Genomic DNA, 17,997 nt, shown 5'->3' on the forward strand with positions numbered 1-17,997 from the left:
AAGTGCAAGAAAAAGTATACGTTGGCAGTAAGTAGTGTAAGGTATAGGGTTTTCAAATCTGGAAAGACTATATTAAAGTGAAAAAGTTGCCATCTTAGTTGGAATTATGCAAGCGAGAGAGCAATAAAAGTGAAGGCCAAGGGTCATAAGTTGAAAGTATGTACGCCTCCCCGACGTCTATAAGGCCCTCAGAATCCATAGCCCCGACAACATTGGCCAGGTGACCGTCACCTGGTCCCAAGCCTAACTTGACGCACGTCCTCATCTGTTATTGATGAAACCTTATTTTCTCACTCCATATCCTTTGTTCACATTGATCGAATGCTTCATTGCAATCACACTTCAAAGTTGGTTTTACTAGATTTTGCTTCCGAAATCTAACTTTTAGTTACGCTGGCTGGGCTTTTTCTACTTGTATCTGATATTTATTTCAAATAGATATTCAATATTTTGAGGATGCTCTTTTTATCTAGCTTTTAGTAAATTGTTGTCAAATCGCTCTAATATTTCAACTGAACAACATGTTTCCCTTAATAATAATTATTATAAACATGTTAACAAAGTGTCTTTGACAAACAAATACCATTTTCCTCCGGATTGTTTTAGAAACTTTCAAGCAAATGTAATTGACAAATGTAAAGACAAGTGTCCTTCCTTCATGTGTCTAAATGGGGACTTCCAACAGGGTCTCTATATCCATCGAAACATAATGAGATATTATAACTAGAAATGCTATGTTGTGCACCCATATAGTATGTGGAATCAGTGAGAAATTTTAAATTATTTCATAGAACTTCCAGTGCAAATATTTAAATAATTATTTGTTTGTTAAGATTGTATTTTACTAATAATTTAATTCTTTTTTTTTCATTTTGAAATATATAAATAAAGAATTCCTTTTTTCCTTTTTAATTCTTTTTTATATAAATATATAAATATAAAATTGAGTCATCTTAGCTTGTAGCTTCTATAAAAGATTATACACCTTTTAATGATAAAAATGGTTTCATTTCTTCATGTTCTATAACTTTCCAAATTTTGGTGTTATTGAGGATGGTTCTCTTACAATGAACATTGGAATCTACAATCATAATTTTGCATTCATGTGTTCCATATTGATTGATCTCTATGAAAATATTGAATAAGTACACTTGTAGATTATAATAGATTTAGATGTTCCACTATTGGACAAAGTACAATAACATTTAAGCTATAAACATAAAAGAAAAATAGTAGACATGTTTTAACCACCATAATGCAAATAATTTTATATACTTTTATAAACTTGGTAATAAACTAAGCAAGGAGTTAGAAAAACTACTTCAAAAAAAAAAAAAAAAGACTAGAACAAGTCAGCAATTTGTACCAATGCTATGATATGAATGGTTGAATACCAGTATTATCCTTGACTAACATAACATAATGATAAGATAACAATTAAGAGTTGTAACATTTTACATTATTTACTAATAAGAATAACTAAATCTATGCAGTAACATTGAAAACGTTTAAATACATGATTGCACAAAATAACTAAATCTGTAGAATGACCAACTAAAAATGTTCATGTTGAAAATAGAAGTCGAGGCATAATCTGTAATAACATTTGGAATAAATAAGGAATTGTCCTTCCTTGACTAAACAATCTTAGAAAATACTAGGACAATCCAAAAATTTTGTTACTAGCTAGAAATGATCAAGCTTCCAGTGAAAGACATGGCATAAATCAAAATAGTAGGTAGAAAAAATAACATTTTGGTGTGATTTTTCAACTTGTCAACAATTTTATATAGATCGGTACTATGCAATTAGAAAAATGTTATATCTATAGACTATAGTCCCAAATAGTGGTTAGCCACTTCCCTCTTCATACTCTTAAGTTCCTCATCAAAAGAGTGAAACATTAAACTTGACCCCAATTTTATTATCTTTAAAGAGGTGAGCAGGAAAATCAAGTGATAAGGCTATGAAAAATACCTTGAATATCAATATCCAAAGTGGGAAAGAACATTACAGAGCTATTGAAAATAATGAAACATTGACTGAAGAATGTGTTAATCATTATTCTCAAATAAATAAATAAACTGAGAAAATAATTATTAACGATTATGGACAAAATGTAAATGCAAATCTTTGATGATAATATTTAACGCATGAAAGGATTAAAATTTAGTTGAAGTCTTTCATCTAAATTGTATTAATACAATTCCTTTTGTTCAATTATTCGAAATTTTTGAATAAATTTACATGGTTGAACTCAGACTGATTATACATGAATAATAAAAAATAAAAAAATTTCCCTTTCAATTTATAATCATATATACATTTTGAAAAATATTTCTTATTTTTATCCAACTTTCATATATAGATACGATATTTGAATCCAAAAGGACTTTTTTAAACAAGACTACCATGCCTCTTTGTAGTTGAGAGAATGCTTGCTCTCTCTCTCTCTCTCTCTCTCTCTCTCTCACACACACACACACACACACACACACACACACACACACACACACAATCTCTCAAAGTGTACAAGTATTATAAGATTTTAAAAATATATTACTAGATTAGTAAAAAACAATTTTGTAGAAATGTTCCAAAAGAGGCTTTGCCATTGAAGATTGTAAGGATTCTAAAACAAATGTGATCTTAATCAAACATTTTTATCATTTTACCTTATTTTTACAATAAATAGGGGTATTTGAAATTTTAGTGTGCATACTAGTTAATTTGTAATAATGTAATGTATACATTAGCTTATATTTTAAATCATAAACAACTGAATGATTAAAAGCAATATTAGATAATATATATATATATATTTTTAAATCATTTAAAAAAAATTATTAGTCTAATTTTATATTTAAATTATATTAATATTATTTAATGCACTAATTTTCTACAGACATACCTCTTAAATACAAATACAACATATGCTACGTACGACATCGCACTTTATTAGTGCAAGTGCTAATAATATAAAACGACACATGTAGATTACACAATTCCTTTTCATACCATGACCATATGTCTCTTGATCTGTGCCTTTGTCCGTATATTCATTAATATATTTCATTTGGTACTCACGTATAAAATCGAGATAAGAAGAATAAATGATCAGTGTGTAAGTGTATTGAGATATGTAGCCAGAAAGGACAATAGCCTATACTGCCTGCAAGATTCATGAAAGCCACATTGTAGTTATCCTCGAGTGAATTGTTAGACAAGAACACGAGACCTCTTTTTCACTTGGGCATTGAAAGGAATGGGAAAGATAACCGCAAGCAAAAGCATCCGTCAGCAGTAAGTAGCATATGAGAGTTGATAATTTAGGGCGTATGAAAGCAAGAAAGAGGATTTTCAAATCTGTAAAGAATATATTAAAATGAGACAGTTGCCATCTTAGTTCGAATTACTCAAGGAAGGGAGCAATAAAATTGAAGGCCAAGGGTAAGTTAAAGGTATGCCTGATTTCATTCATTTTAACTGGGCAGTAAGTTAAAATCTAGAAAGACTATATTAAAATGGAAAAGTAGCCATCTTGGTTGGGCAATAGGAGTAGAGGGTCTCGTCTGTACGTTGCAAACCTGATAACAACAGACATGGTGTCACCTTCATAGTCAATATAGGCAATCACAACTTGATACCCTATACAGATAAATAAACTTAGCAAGCAAGACCTCATCACTTTGATGCCAAAATGGGAGCAAAATAACACATAAGCTAAAATAAACTTGATGTGATGTTTAAAATAATGCATATCATTGGCTTTATAAATCTATTTGTTGTCTCATAACTATATTACAAGAAGCAACTTCCCATTAATTATATTTATTATTTATTAATCTAAAGTATATAAGTAATCTAAATTGATGTAAAATTCTAAGAACACTTGGGAATGAAAATTCACTATAATACTATATATATTCATTACCCTAATTGTATTCTATGTTCATGGTCCTTAATTTTGACAAAAATCTACTTTAACACTTCCCATTTCAGAATTCTAATTATTCTTTGAGACCTACATGGCCTTTTCCTTTTTGATTTTTTTTTTTCATCAAAAAACATAGGAAAATCTATTATATGTCAATGTATGTTCTTAACTTCGAATTGTAACCATAAATTATATGTAGAAGCATTAGTATCACAACCAAATCAGTGGCCTAGATTGTGCACTAATATTACTACATATTGCTACCCAAAAGGGAGATCCATGGACTGAACATTCTTGTTTAACTACCACAATACACAATAATTCATAATAATATGCAGAAGAAAATTAGAAGAAAGAAAAAAAAAATATATCAAAGTAAAGGAAATAGGATAAAATGCATAATTTTTTAATAAATGTGGATAAATTATTTTATTCAATCAAATAATTCTTATCACATGATCAAGTGTCAAATGATTAAATGATCATGGAAAACCAATTCAATTTATCCTGCCTATTTATCTAGATTTATCTGGCATCATGGATGCTGAACAAAAATATAAGAGAAAATTATAGTTTTATGGATAACCACAATTAAAAAATTCAATCTATATTTATAAATCCTAATTCAACTCTAGCTCTTACTATGAGATATGTGATGAATGTTCATATCTAGAAATAAAACAATTCTCTCATGTAGAAAGTTACAAATTAAATAATATTATTTTGTCTCATTTAAAGAACTACAACTGTAGGTTGAACTACAACTAATCTCATACATATGCTTAAATTATGGATCCAATATATATGAGGATATTTGTTATACATTATCCACTTGGTTGACCTATATGTGAAGCAACCTTAAAGTTGGTTAGACTAGATTTTGCTTCTAAATTATAAATATTTTCAAATGTCATGATTATGTTAGCTAACCAGTCAATACTTGAATTTCTCTCTAAAAAAGTTTAAAAATACATAGTCTGCTCCTTTCAATTACAACTACTAGAATTAATCTTCAATACCACACTTAGAATCCTAAAATATCCATATCTATTTATTTCATCAAAATCAACTTATTATCATCCTTGGATGACTATTCATATCATCATAATTAACATTCTATAATTACTAATAAGAAAGGGAAGAAGTCAATGTTAGTTCGAAGAAAAGGAGATAAAGATGTTGGGATATAATCATTGAATGAAATTCTATCCATTACTAATTTTTTTAAGAGAGCATGATTTCATTCTCGACAGCAATGACGTTGATTTCATGAAATGTTGGGGGCATGAATGCACTAAACAAACTCACTCTGATTATGTGTTAGATTTATGTTTCTATTGCAAACATATTCCTACTTTAGGAAGTCAAAACCTCACAAATTAAATTTGAGGCTACATTTAATAAAAGTACAAAATTGAGCAGCATTTATGAGAAAAAAATGGGAGCCTCAAGAGGATTCATAACATTGTAAAATCCTAAATCTTAAGATTTTTAGTGTTACTAATGTTGAAGCATCCCTAAGGTAAGAGATCCAAAAAAATAATCATTTTTTTTCCTCTTTTGCTATGCAACAATATTTACAATATCTTTGCTTAAGGCTATATATATAAGATCTTAACGATTAATACAAAAAATATATATCACCAGAATAAGGGAGGATTGTATTAGGTAGATAAATAGTGCATGGTACTTTAGCTTTCTGAGAGGTGCTTCACTCAACTGATAAACACTAACATGCATATTTCAATACCAAATTGGATATGATGAGATCATATGACAAAGTGAACGAGAACTTCTTCTAGAAGAATTATGAAGTTCTAGGTTCTCGTAAGAATGGTCCAAATGAATTAAATTATGCCTTTTACGTATATATTTGTAATGATTATTAATACAAAATTGTAATTCATATTTTTAAAAATGTTGGGTATCAAAAATGAGATCTAATATCTCCATCCCTCTTAATAAAAAATAAGATCCAATATCTCCATCCCTGTTCATCATAGTCAAAGAATCTCTCAATAGTCTTATATAGCATATAAATGGGTTACATAATTGGTAGGGTATACAAGTCTACATGAAAAATAGATCTTTCAATCACACTTGTTTTGAAGACAACACTCCATTATATAATAAATCCTCTCCTCTAGAAGCCAAGAAAATGAACTTAGATGTATTCAAAATGTATTGAAATACATGCAACATAAAATAGGAAAATGGTATAGAAGTGGAATAAAATAATGGAAATTAAGGCATATGATAGGGATAAATAATTTATTATTTAGGAAACAAATGTCTCTCATCAAAAACTCTTGTGATATGTTTGATCTCTTTCCCAAGAAGATCATTTACTTCTTAGTCATGATTTAGCTAATACATATTCTACCAAGGATAAATTGATAAGGTTCGGTGTTAAGTACATGATTTTCCTATCACCTAGTCAATGGGATCAGCCCTTGTTCTACATCTTATGAAGTACCAAGGATAACAATTCTCCCAAGACATATCAAGAAAATAGATATGAATATTATTTGATAATATTGGTTACCATTGTGAAAGTATAAATTAGGTTTTAAGTGTTTTTTGAAGGGCATTTCATTTCCTTGAGGTATGGTAATAGAGAGGGATTTTAATTATCATATGAGGCAAAATATGAGAGATTAATATCATATAAGGCTTTGAAAAAAAATTGCAAATGTCCACTTGGCATAACCTTGGAACCTATTAAACTCAAGGAACATGTTCCTCTTGGCTATACCTATTGCTAAAACACCTCAATTCTAAACTTCCATTTCATATTTTGGCCTCCATTAATATGTCTATTTTATCAAATTCCTTATAATTTTATTTAAAAAATTATCCAAATACACATCACTTAGTAGTAAAATCTTCCTTGAACTTTTTAGGACTTCTATAAACCTCTTACCTAATTTAATTATACTTGTAACTATGTCTAATTTTTTCTATAGTTTGTGAAAGATTGTTGTAGGGTAGAAATATTTGTCTTACTATGGAATCGTAGAAAAAACCTTCTAGATATTCCATATTAATCTAATTTCTTATGAAAATTCTCTATAAGTCGTTGTCCATTTATTAGGCATGTATTTATCTCCTTGGTGCATGTCCATGCCTTTTCTTGTTACATTTTTCATTCTCATTAGTGTCACCTCTATTTTTCTTAGAAACATTCTTGTTGGGCTTGCTAATCTCAATTTTTATCCTAACCTCCATTCTCTTGAAGTTTCTATTTTCTCTCTTATCATGCCAAATTTTCTTTTCTTGAACAAGACACGCACATAGACACAATAATAAAATTCTTTTTTATAACCTCGAAATAATTTATGAAATATTAAAACTAAAATATATTCATAGTATTGAAAAGCCCTTTCAAATATTACAATCACATTTGGATCCTGACATCAATTTACAAATTAGATGAAGATCTACTTCTGATCTTGTACAATACACAACTTCTACAAATTTTCATAATAAATTATCTTCAAAACTTCAACACAAAGTGAAAATCTTCCAAGCTTTTCTTCAACACATATCCATTAAGAAAACCTATACAAAACAACCCTATAAACCAAGGAGATCTCACCTCCCAGCCTAGGTCTCTAAGAGACCACCCAATGAGCTTGGAGAACCAAGACCAACCAGGTAACAATTAGACACACACATATAAATCAACAATACAAGATACAACATATAACACCCTTTTGATCTTACACAGTAGGTTACCAGAGGAAACAATAGAATGGGTGAAGGTGTGCCTAAAACCCCGAGGAGAAGCCAAATATAGAAAACCAAATCTACCTTCACATGGCATACAAATTAGATACCAACTCTCACAAAATTTTCTCCCCTTATTACCCCAAAAGTGCATAGCAAAGTATTGGCACATGCAGCCCATACTACATGCTTATCCCTCTTCCTTCCAAGGAAGAGACTTTGCACTCAGGGTATAGGCCCAACTAACCCCTTCACCTAAAGGCCATTTCTTCCCTCTCAAGGGTGAGTGATGTCCTCCCACACCTATAACATCATACTCTCAAAATCAAATAAAAATAAGGCGAAAGAAATTCATCCACACCTAGCAATACAATAAGAACAATGAACAACACACATATGCATCTGTACACAAATTTACACATCTTATATTTAGAAAACTAGTACAACACATAATTTCCAAAACTTGGCAAAAGCTCCAACCTTTCTCCAAGCTATGGTAAATGACCCAATTTGAGAAGAGCCCTATATCCTTCCTTCCAATCAAACTCCAAAACCAAAAATCTCTAAAATTAGAGAGTGGGTGAATGCCCACTCTATTTTCTAATTTCCCTCTAAAATAAGAACATTCCTAATTTTTCTCCATCATAAAAGAGAACACATACTTTAGCTCCACGTAAGTTTCCCTATTTGGTTGGAATCATTAACTCACTAGAGATAAGGTAGGAATTTTGGATAAGACTTCTTCCATTTTCGCAATACTTATGAAATGGAATTTTATGAGTGTTAGAAAAGAGATTTTAACTCCAATAAAGCCAAAATTAATGCCCTAACATATAGTACTAACATGTAGGTAACTTAATTTCACTAAAAGAAGACTCTAAGACTCAAACAAAGCCCTCTAAAGTCACCCTAAACTTGAAATTCGAAATTTAATTTAATTAAAAACTTCATAAGATATTTTATGCAAGGGGATGAAAAATTAAACATTTCTTACTGGTTAAGAATAAGGTTGGGTGTCTTTTGCCAATGACTCAACCTGACTTGCCATTAAAACACATAACAACACAAGTGTCAACTGGCACTATAAATATACATTTAACATCACAAGTGGAAAATCAATTTTCACAAAAAAGGAATCTAATCTAAGACATCCATTCACATTATGTTCAAAAAGTAATATACTTAAAAATGAGGTTATGATCTCTTCATTAGATCTAACCTTGGCAATCTCAATTAATACAAAAGTATAGTCTTGGTTCTCCATTTTACCATGGATATTTCCTGCACACTCAAACCTCATATCAGTAGTCTAAGATATATAAAACATATGCACATATAGATTCTCAATCAATTCTATATTCATAATTGAATCAAAACATAAGACATTTATCAATTGAATAACATTTTTCCATTCCTAACCATTGTGCATATATGACTACATCTCTCCATAATTTTATTTTTTCCATTTTTCATCTAGAATACAAATGTATTATCATTAAAATTAACGTTTCTCTATTAACCTTACCTTTCATTATGAGTTTTTTTTAATATAAACTTACATAAATCATTTTAAAAATATCTATAATAGATCAAACAAGCTAAGCTAACACTCACATATCTTCAAAACTAGCAATTCATATTTTTAAATCTAGATTCTAAGCCCATTGAGAATTGGGACATATTGTTCACAATTAGACAATGTAAAAAGTTATTATTATTCTAATCATGATATCTCTTATAACAATAATTCCCACAAAAAACCCCTAGATTTTTTGTTCCTCTTACAATGAATGTTTTTATGTGTATGTGTATGTCGATAAATGTGTGTGCTTGTATGTGCTTGTGTGTGTGTGCGCACATGCACATGTGCACATGTGTGTGTGTTTTGTGTGTGTGTGTGTGTGTGTGTGTGTGTGTGTGTGTGTGTGTGTGTGTGTGTGTGTGTGTGTGTGTGCACACATGTGCACATGTATGTGTGTGGGAGGCAAAAATTGTTTATGTTCTCCTAGCATAACCTAGGAACCTATTAGACTCAAGGTAAGAGTTTGTGCTTGGCTCTACCTACTGCTAAAACACCTCTGTTTCACACTCCCATTTCATATTTTTTTCTCTTTACTTTGCCTATTTTATCAATTTCCTTACAATTTATTAACCAATTCATCTAGATACGCATCAATCAGTAATTAGATCTTCCTTTAACTTTATAGGAATTCTACAAACCTCTTACCTAATATTGTTATATTTTTTAGTATGTCCAATTTTATCTACATGTTGTGGGAGATGGTTCTAGGGTAGAAATATTTTTGTTACTATGAAATTGTAAAAACAAACTTATAGATATTCCACATTAATTTAAAGTCTAATGCATTCTCTCTACAAGTTGACTTCGATTAACTTGGAATGAATTTATCTTTTTTGTGGCATTTTTAGCCTTTTCTTGTTACTTTTCTCATTCTCTATAGTATCACCTCTAGTTTTCTTAGAAACATGCTTGTTAGGGCCACTAAACTCAATTTTAAACCAACTTGCATTCTCCTGAAGTTTCTATATTCTTTCTCCATAATTTTATGAGTTTTTTTAATATAAACTTAAATAGATCAATTTTTTATCTACAACAAATCAAACTAGACTATCCTAATACTTGTATATTTTCAAAAATCCCATTTCATTTTTTAAAAGATAGACTCTGAGACCCTTGAGAGTCGGTACATATTGTTCAATATTAGACGACTTACAAATTTTATTACCCCACTAACATATGCATGTGCACACATATGTTTTTTTACATATGTGTGATCATGTATTGTGGGTCTGCGTGTTCATACATGTGGGTTCATTTGTGTATATCTATGTGCACATGTGCATAAATGTGTAAGTTTGTGGGGTGCACAAGTACACATGCACACACACACATGCACGCACGCACGCGCACGCGCACGCGTGCACACACGCGCACACACACACACACACACACACACACACACACACACACACACACACACACACACACACACACACACACACACACACACACACACACACACACACACACACATGTACATACATGTGTAACTAATAGTTATAAACTCGTGCCATCTATAAAGATTAGGAGTACAACATCTATGAAAAGCTTTAGAAAAATGTAATAAAATTCATATAAGGGTTGAGTAGTGAGAACACCCTTACATAAGTAATATGTATATTCCATGCATTGATTTTTTTTTAACTATCATAATGTTGCATGATACAAAATAATTAGTTTATCTATTCATTTATTTCTTTCATAAAAATGGTCCAAATGGATTAAATTATGCCTTTGAGCTATATATTTTTAATGATTATTAATGTAACATTGTAATTTGAAAAAATTTTGGGTGTCAAAAATGAGATCCAATATCTCAATCCCTCTTTATCATTATCAAAGAGTCTCTCAATAGTCTTATATAGTATATAAATGGGTTACATATTTGGTAGGGTATACAATTTTTCATGAAAAATATGTCTTTCAACCACACTTATTTTGAAGTTGATACTGCATTATACAAGAAATCCTCTCCTCTAGAAGCCAAGAAAATTAACTTAGATGTATTCAAAACATATTGAAATATATCCAACATAAAATAGGAAAATGTTATAGAAGCGGAGTAAAGAAATGAAAATTAAGGCATATGACAGGGATAAATAATGTTATAATTTAGGAAATAAATGTCTCTCATCAAAAACCCTTGTGATATGTTTGATCTCCATCCTGAAAAGATCATTTACTTCTTAGGCATGACCTAGATAATAAAAACTCTACCAAGGATAAATTGATAAGGTTGGGTGTTAAGTACTCATCAATGGGATCAACCCTTGTTCTACATCTTATGAAGTACCAAGGATAATAATTCTTCCATGACATATCAAGAATATAGATATGAAAATTATTTGATAATTTTGGTTACCTTTGTGGAAGTATAAATTATGTTTATAGTCTTGTTTGAAGGGCATTTCATTTCCTTGAGGTAAGGTACTAGAGAGGGATTTTAATTATCATAAGATGCAAAATATGAGAGATTGATATCATATAAGGCTTTGAAAAAAAACATTGCACATGTCCACTTGGCATAACCTAGGAACCTATTAAACCCAAGGCACATGTTCCTCTTGGCTCTACCTATTGCTAAAACACCTCAGTTCTAGACTTCCATTTCATATTTTGGCCTCGATTAAATTATCTATTTTATCAAATTCTTTACAATTTTATTAGAAAAAATTATCCAAATACACATCACTTAGTAGTAAAATCTTCGTCGAACTTGTTAGGACTTATATAAACCTCTCACCTAATTCAATTATATTTGTAAATATGTCTAATTTTCTCTATGGTTTGTGAAAGATTTTTGTAGGGTAGAAATATTTGTCTTACTATAGAATCGTAACAAAAACCTTCTATATCTTCCATATTAATCTAAATTCTTATGCAAAGTCTCTATAAATTTTTGTCCATTGATTAGGCATGGATTTATCTTTTTGGTGCCTCTCCATGCCCTTTCTTGTTACTTTCTTCATTATCTTTAGTGTCACCTCTATTGTTCTTAGAAACATGCTTATTGTGGTTTGCTAATCTCGATTTTTGAACTAACCCCATTCTTTTGAAGTAACTATGTTCTCTCTCCATAATTTTTTCATTTTCTATTTTTCATCTTGACTACAAATCTATTATCATTAAAATTAATGTTTCTTTATTCACCTTACCTTTTATTATGACCCTTTTTAATATAAACTTATATAAATCAATTTCAAAAAAATCTATAATAGATCAAACAAGCTAGCCTAACACTCACATATCTTCAAAACCAGCATTTCATTTTTTTAAATCTAGATACTAAGACCATTGAGTGTTGGCACATATTGTGCACTATTAGACAATGCAAAAGGTTATTATTATTCTAATCATGATATCTACTATATAAATAATTGCTGCAAAAATCCCCCTAGATTTGTTGTTTCTCTTACAATCAGTGTTTATGTGTGTATGTGCATGCCCACAAATCCGTGTGTGTGGGAGGCAAAAATAGTATATGTCTTCCTAGCATAATCTAGGAACCTATTAGATTGAAGGTAGGAGTTTGTGCTTGGCTCTACCTATTGCTAAAAAAATTTGTTTCATACTCCCATTTCATATTTTTTCCTCTTTTATTTTGCCTATTTTATCAATTTACTTACAATTTATTAACCAATTCATTTCGATACACATCAATCAGTAATTAAATATTCCTCTAACTTGATAGGAATTTTATAAACGTCTTACCTAATTTGGTTATATTTTTTTGTATCTCCAAATTTATCTATGGGTTCTGGGAGATTGTTGTAGGGAAGAAATATTTTTGTTACTATGAAATTGTAACAAAAAACTTATAGATATTCCACATTAATTTAAAGTCTAATGTACCCTCTCTACAAGTTGTCTTCCATTGAGTTGGACTGAATTTATCTATTTTGGGGCCTTTTCTTGTTACTTTTCTCATTCTCTATAGTATTACCTCTAGTTTTCTTAGAAACATGTTTGTTGGGGCCAGTAATCTCAATTTTAACCCAACTTTCTCCATAAATTTTTCATTTTCCATTTTTCATCTCAAATACTATATTAATATCCTAATGCCAAATTTGTATAACCTTTCTTTATGAGTTTTTTCTAACATAAACTTAAATAGATCAATTTTTCATCTACAATAAATCAAACTAGACTATCCTAACACTCACATATTTTCAAAAATCCCATTTCATTTTTTAAAAGATAGATTTTGAGACCCTTGAGATTTGGCACATATTTTTCAATGTTACACAACTTAAAATTTTTACTACCCTACTATCATTACCTACTTGTACAAAAATTCCACCAAGATTTGTTATTTCTCTAACAACAAGTGCTTGTGTGTATATGTGTGTATACAGATTTTTTTTTTCATATCTGTGTGCTCATGTAGTGTGGGTGGGTGTGTTAATACATGTGAGTTCATTTGTGTGTATCTATTTGGACATGTGCATAAATGTGTACATTTGTGGGGTGCGCGCGTACACACACACACACACACACATGTGTGTGTGTGTGTGTGTGTGTGTGTGTGTGTGTGTGTGTGTGTGAGAGAGAGAGAGAGAGCACGCGCACATACATGTGCAAATAATAGTTATAAACTCATGGCATCTATAAAGATTAGGAGTACAACATCTATGATAAGCTTTAGAAAAATGTAATAAAATTCATATAAAGGTTGAGTAATGAAAACACCCTTACCCAAGTAATATGTATATTCATTGCATTGAATTTTTTTTAACTATCATTATATTGAGTGATATGAAGCAATTAGTTTATCTATTCATTTATTTATTTCATATAATGATCTCAATGTATTTTACATGTATTTATTACAATATCTCACTATATCAATCTATATATCACATATTCTCTTTACATTTCATTCCTCATTGTCTAATTGTATTCTCTACTTATGTATAATACATATTTTTTCATTAAATAATTCAAGGTTGGTCTTAATGTTTATAGTTGTATTTCACTTGTATTATGGCAAGTTCTTTCTATGGGAACTTCAATTTTTTTCCTTTAAATTTTAGTCTCTATGATTGGTGCTATGTTGAGATATAAGATGTTCTATGATTTCAATCATATACATCAATCAGGATGTTCATTTTATGTGTTTTAGCCTAAAGAGAGTGCTATGTATTTTTACTATGAATGTCATCTCTTTCTTCAGCTTCAAACATACTAGCTTTATCCTTGCAAGATCCTTACTGTGAAGTATTCTAGATAGAATTGACAAGTTAATTAGAATGTAAGACTTAAAAAAAATTCTTAGAAGTTAGCCATGAGAAAAGAAACTCTAAAATAAGATTACCAACAAAACTAAGTTTATAAATATGCCACTTAAAGACTTGCCTTTATATAAGGAAAAACTACATTAAAATAGGCTTTAAAAATTAATTAAAAAAAGAACTCTAAATATGATAATAATTTAATCAGACATTGTTAAACTTGTAAATTAGTACATTGTAATTACATTGACAAATGAAAAGTGGAAAGCATGACAGCCTGCCTATACTGTATGTGAGATGCATGAAAGCTGCATTGTGGATATCCTCGGGGGTATAGTTAGAAGCGAATACAAAACATCAGTTCGTTTATATTTGGAAATGAAAGGAATGGGAAAGATAAATGAAAGCATGTCCAGTTAAACTTGAGTATTAGTTGGTAGTGTAGACACCTGGTTAGATCACACTATCAGATTTAGCAAGCATCCAGGAGTTAACCCTCTGAATGTCTTACCAACTAGGCATGATTTCTATGATTACACCCCCTTGTTTCTCAACATATTCTTGCATAAGCTTCCCTTTTTCTTTAGAGTCATCCTTGTAGGTAAGCCAGCCATTCTAGGTTATCCCATTAAGCATTTTAGCTCATCCATCTCATTTAGATCTTTGCCTTAAAACCAAACCAATCCCCTCAAACCTAGCTATCATCCCAAAAGCCTAAATCTCACATCCAAGCCTTCAAAATTGTTGTCACCTTGCTAAGATTCTACTATTTCTACCATCTTGCAAATCCACCAGCCTCATCGAGGTTATCCCTCTGACAGAGCTTTGTCTAGGGTAATCTAGCTTTGTCACTTGTTATCCCTCATCACCTTGAGCTAAAGGTTGGGCTCCACAAGTGGTCAATCTCATGTTTTTCCTAAAGGATCATCACTCTATCCTTAAAGTTGACACAATCACCACCAAGCTTGCACATAGGAAAGCAGACCTTTCATGCTTTGGCAACATATCTTTGAAGTTAGAATCCCCAACCCAATCCTCCTTAGGTTTGTCATATAGCTTTGCCTCAACCTAGGAAATCATTTGCATAGAAAATCCTTCCCCCTTTGGATCCATTAGCATTGTTGCATCTCATCCCTAGGAACATTCTGCATTTTGATGGCACTCATCACTTGCTTAGCCAAGAAGAAGGAAACAATGGATCCCTATCATTTGGATCAAACAAAATCGCTCCCCTTGAGCACTCAACCATCCCTCAACCCAGAGAACACTACACCATCACCTACTAACGTTGAAGCTTTCATGAACCAACCAGAAAATGCAGTATTGGTGAACGCCATTATAGACAAGAATAAAGGAACAATCATGGCTAACTTTCGAGGGGACAACATAGGAGCTTTTGAATTTGGAAGACCTCCTCCCTTATTAGATTCATCTCACCCGTTGTTTGGACAACTCCCACCACCCATAGGCTCTTATGATTCAAATTATCCTCAATATGTGCCAAAAGAAGAGCCTCAACCCACCCCATATGATCCAACAGACCCAAATGTACTAGCCTCCACTGAAGTTAAAATCTCCCTTTCGCAAACCAATCCAGCCACCACCACTCTACCATTGGTCCATACCACTCCATCCCAAACCCCCTTTGCCCAAAACACCTCATCATTCAGTCCCTTCACTATTGCTGTTGCTACTCTCCAACCTAGCCTTCCAAATCCACCCATCTCCCAAATCAGTGCTAGTATCTTTGGCCAACCTAAGCAATATACAACCGGGATGCCACCCATGGGGCCAAGTAATCAACCTTTCATCACCCCTAGTTTGTTTACCTCAGCTCAGAGCACAATTCCATCATTTCCACTAGGTCCTTGGAGCTCAGCGCCATCAGCCAGAAATCCACAAGCTTCTACCCTCACTCCACAAAGCTATCAAACCCCCACAAGCTACTCCCAATGTTCTTCCAAGCTCTCAAGTAACCCAAGCTCCTACCACCACACTACTAAGCTTTCAAATCCATCCACCAAGCTATCAAAACCCATCAGTTCCATTTCCAAGCTTTCAATTCCCACCACCTCCACCACCAACTAATCCATTACCTCTTATTACTAACTATTTTTATATGCCACTTCCAGGAGGAAATCCACCACCACTAACCACCAATTACTTGGCCTCTTTTTCCATGCAGATACCGTTACAAATGGGGGCACAACCCACATATATTGGTCAAACTACTCAAATCCAAAGTCAAGTTCCACAAGCTCCCTGATCCTTTCCCCAATTTTCACAACCATCTTATACCTTACCTCCACAAAGAAATCCATTTATGCCACAGCCAGCTTATGTTCCTCAATCCCAACCTCAAATCCCATACCAGCAGCAAGCCTCGCAACACCTACAACAATATGTGCCACCTCCACCTCAGCAACCCAACATCCACCATTCAGTTGCCCAAGCCATGTATAATCCCTACCAGCCCATACCTCAAAGCCATCCATATTCCATTACCCCATCTAGCAAATACCTACCTCAGGGCACCCCTACATTGGCAGCACCCCAGCCATCACCCATTAATTTAGAGTGGGAAGCCATGAAGACAGCTTTGAAGAATATCCAGGAGGGAAATGATCTGAAACCCTTCCAGTTTGAGAATGTGTGTCCTTACCCATTTGATAGAGCCATTACCATGACACCATTTCCCAAACACTTTGAGATACCCAAGTTTGAAAAATTCAGAGGAAATGGAGACCCTATCACACATATCAAAGAATTTTACATGCACTGCCAAGAGGTGGCATACAGTGACGTCTTCCTCTTGCGTCTCTTTCCCAAAAGCTTGGCCGAACCATCTCTTGAATGGTTTTATAGAATCCCATATGGTACAATTAAAAACTTTGTTGAATTGTCTAAGGCATTTGTAGCCCAATATGCCCATCTTGTTGAAACAGAGCTATCAGTAGTTGGTCTTGTCCACACTAAGCAAAAAGGTAGAGAAAGCCTTCTCGAATATCTGCAAAGATGGAAAACCCTTACCACTTGCATATCTTGCACCTTGCCAGAATGCCATTTGGTGAAAATGTTTATTGATAATGCCCATCCCAGCTTAGCTCACCACATGACCATGAACTGTTTGCAGACCTACAAAGATATCAAAGAAAAAGGAATGATCCTTGAGCAAGGACTCATTAAAGATGGTGTAGTCAAGATTTACAAAGAGGCCAACCAAAATCAATCACATTCCAATGACAATTCTAGGTATTGGAACAAAAACAAGCACGTTGCAACAAATGGGGTCACCGATACGAGACATGTGAATATTGTTGGTCCTTCCCAAAATCATTTCAACCCACCGAATCAACCAAACAATCAACATGCTATCAACTACCAACAGTAGAATCACCAAAGCTATCAAAGCCACAATCCAAGACCCAACTTTCAAGGGTCTAGCAATCAAACTAATTCCATCAATGTAGCTACATGACCAAAGCCCAAGTTCCAACCTGCACCTAGAAATTATACAC

This window comes from Cupressus sempervirens, chromosome 3, assembly GCF_028749045.1.
Source record: "Cupressus sempervirens isolate cs-2001-9-10 chromosome 3, ASM2874904v1, whole genome shotgun sequence".
In the NCBI taxonomy this organism is placed as follows: domain Eukaryota; kingdom Viridiplantae; phylum Streptophyta; class Pinopsida; order Cupressales; family Cupressaceae; genus Cupressus; species Cupressus sempervirens.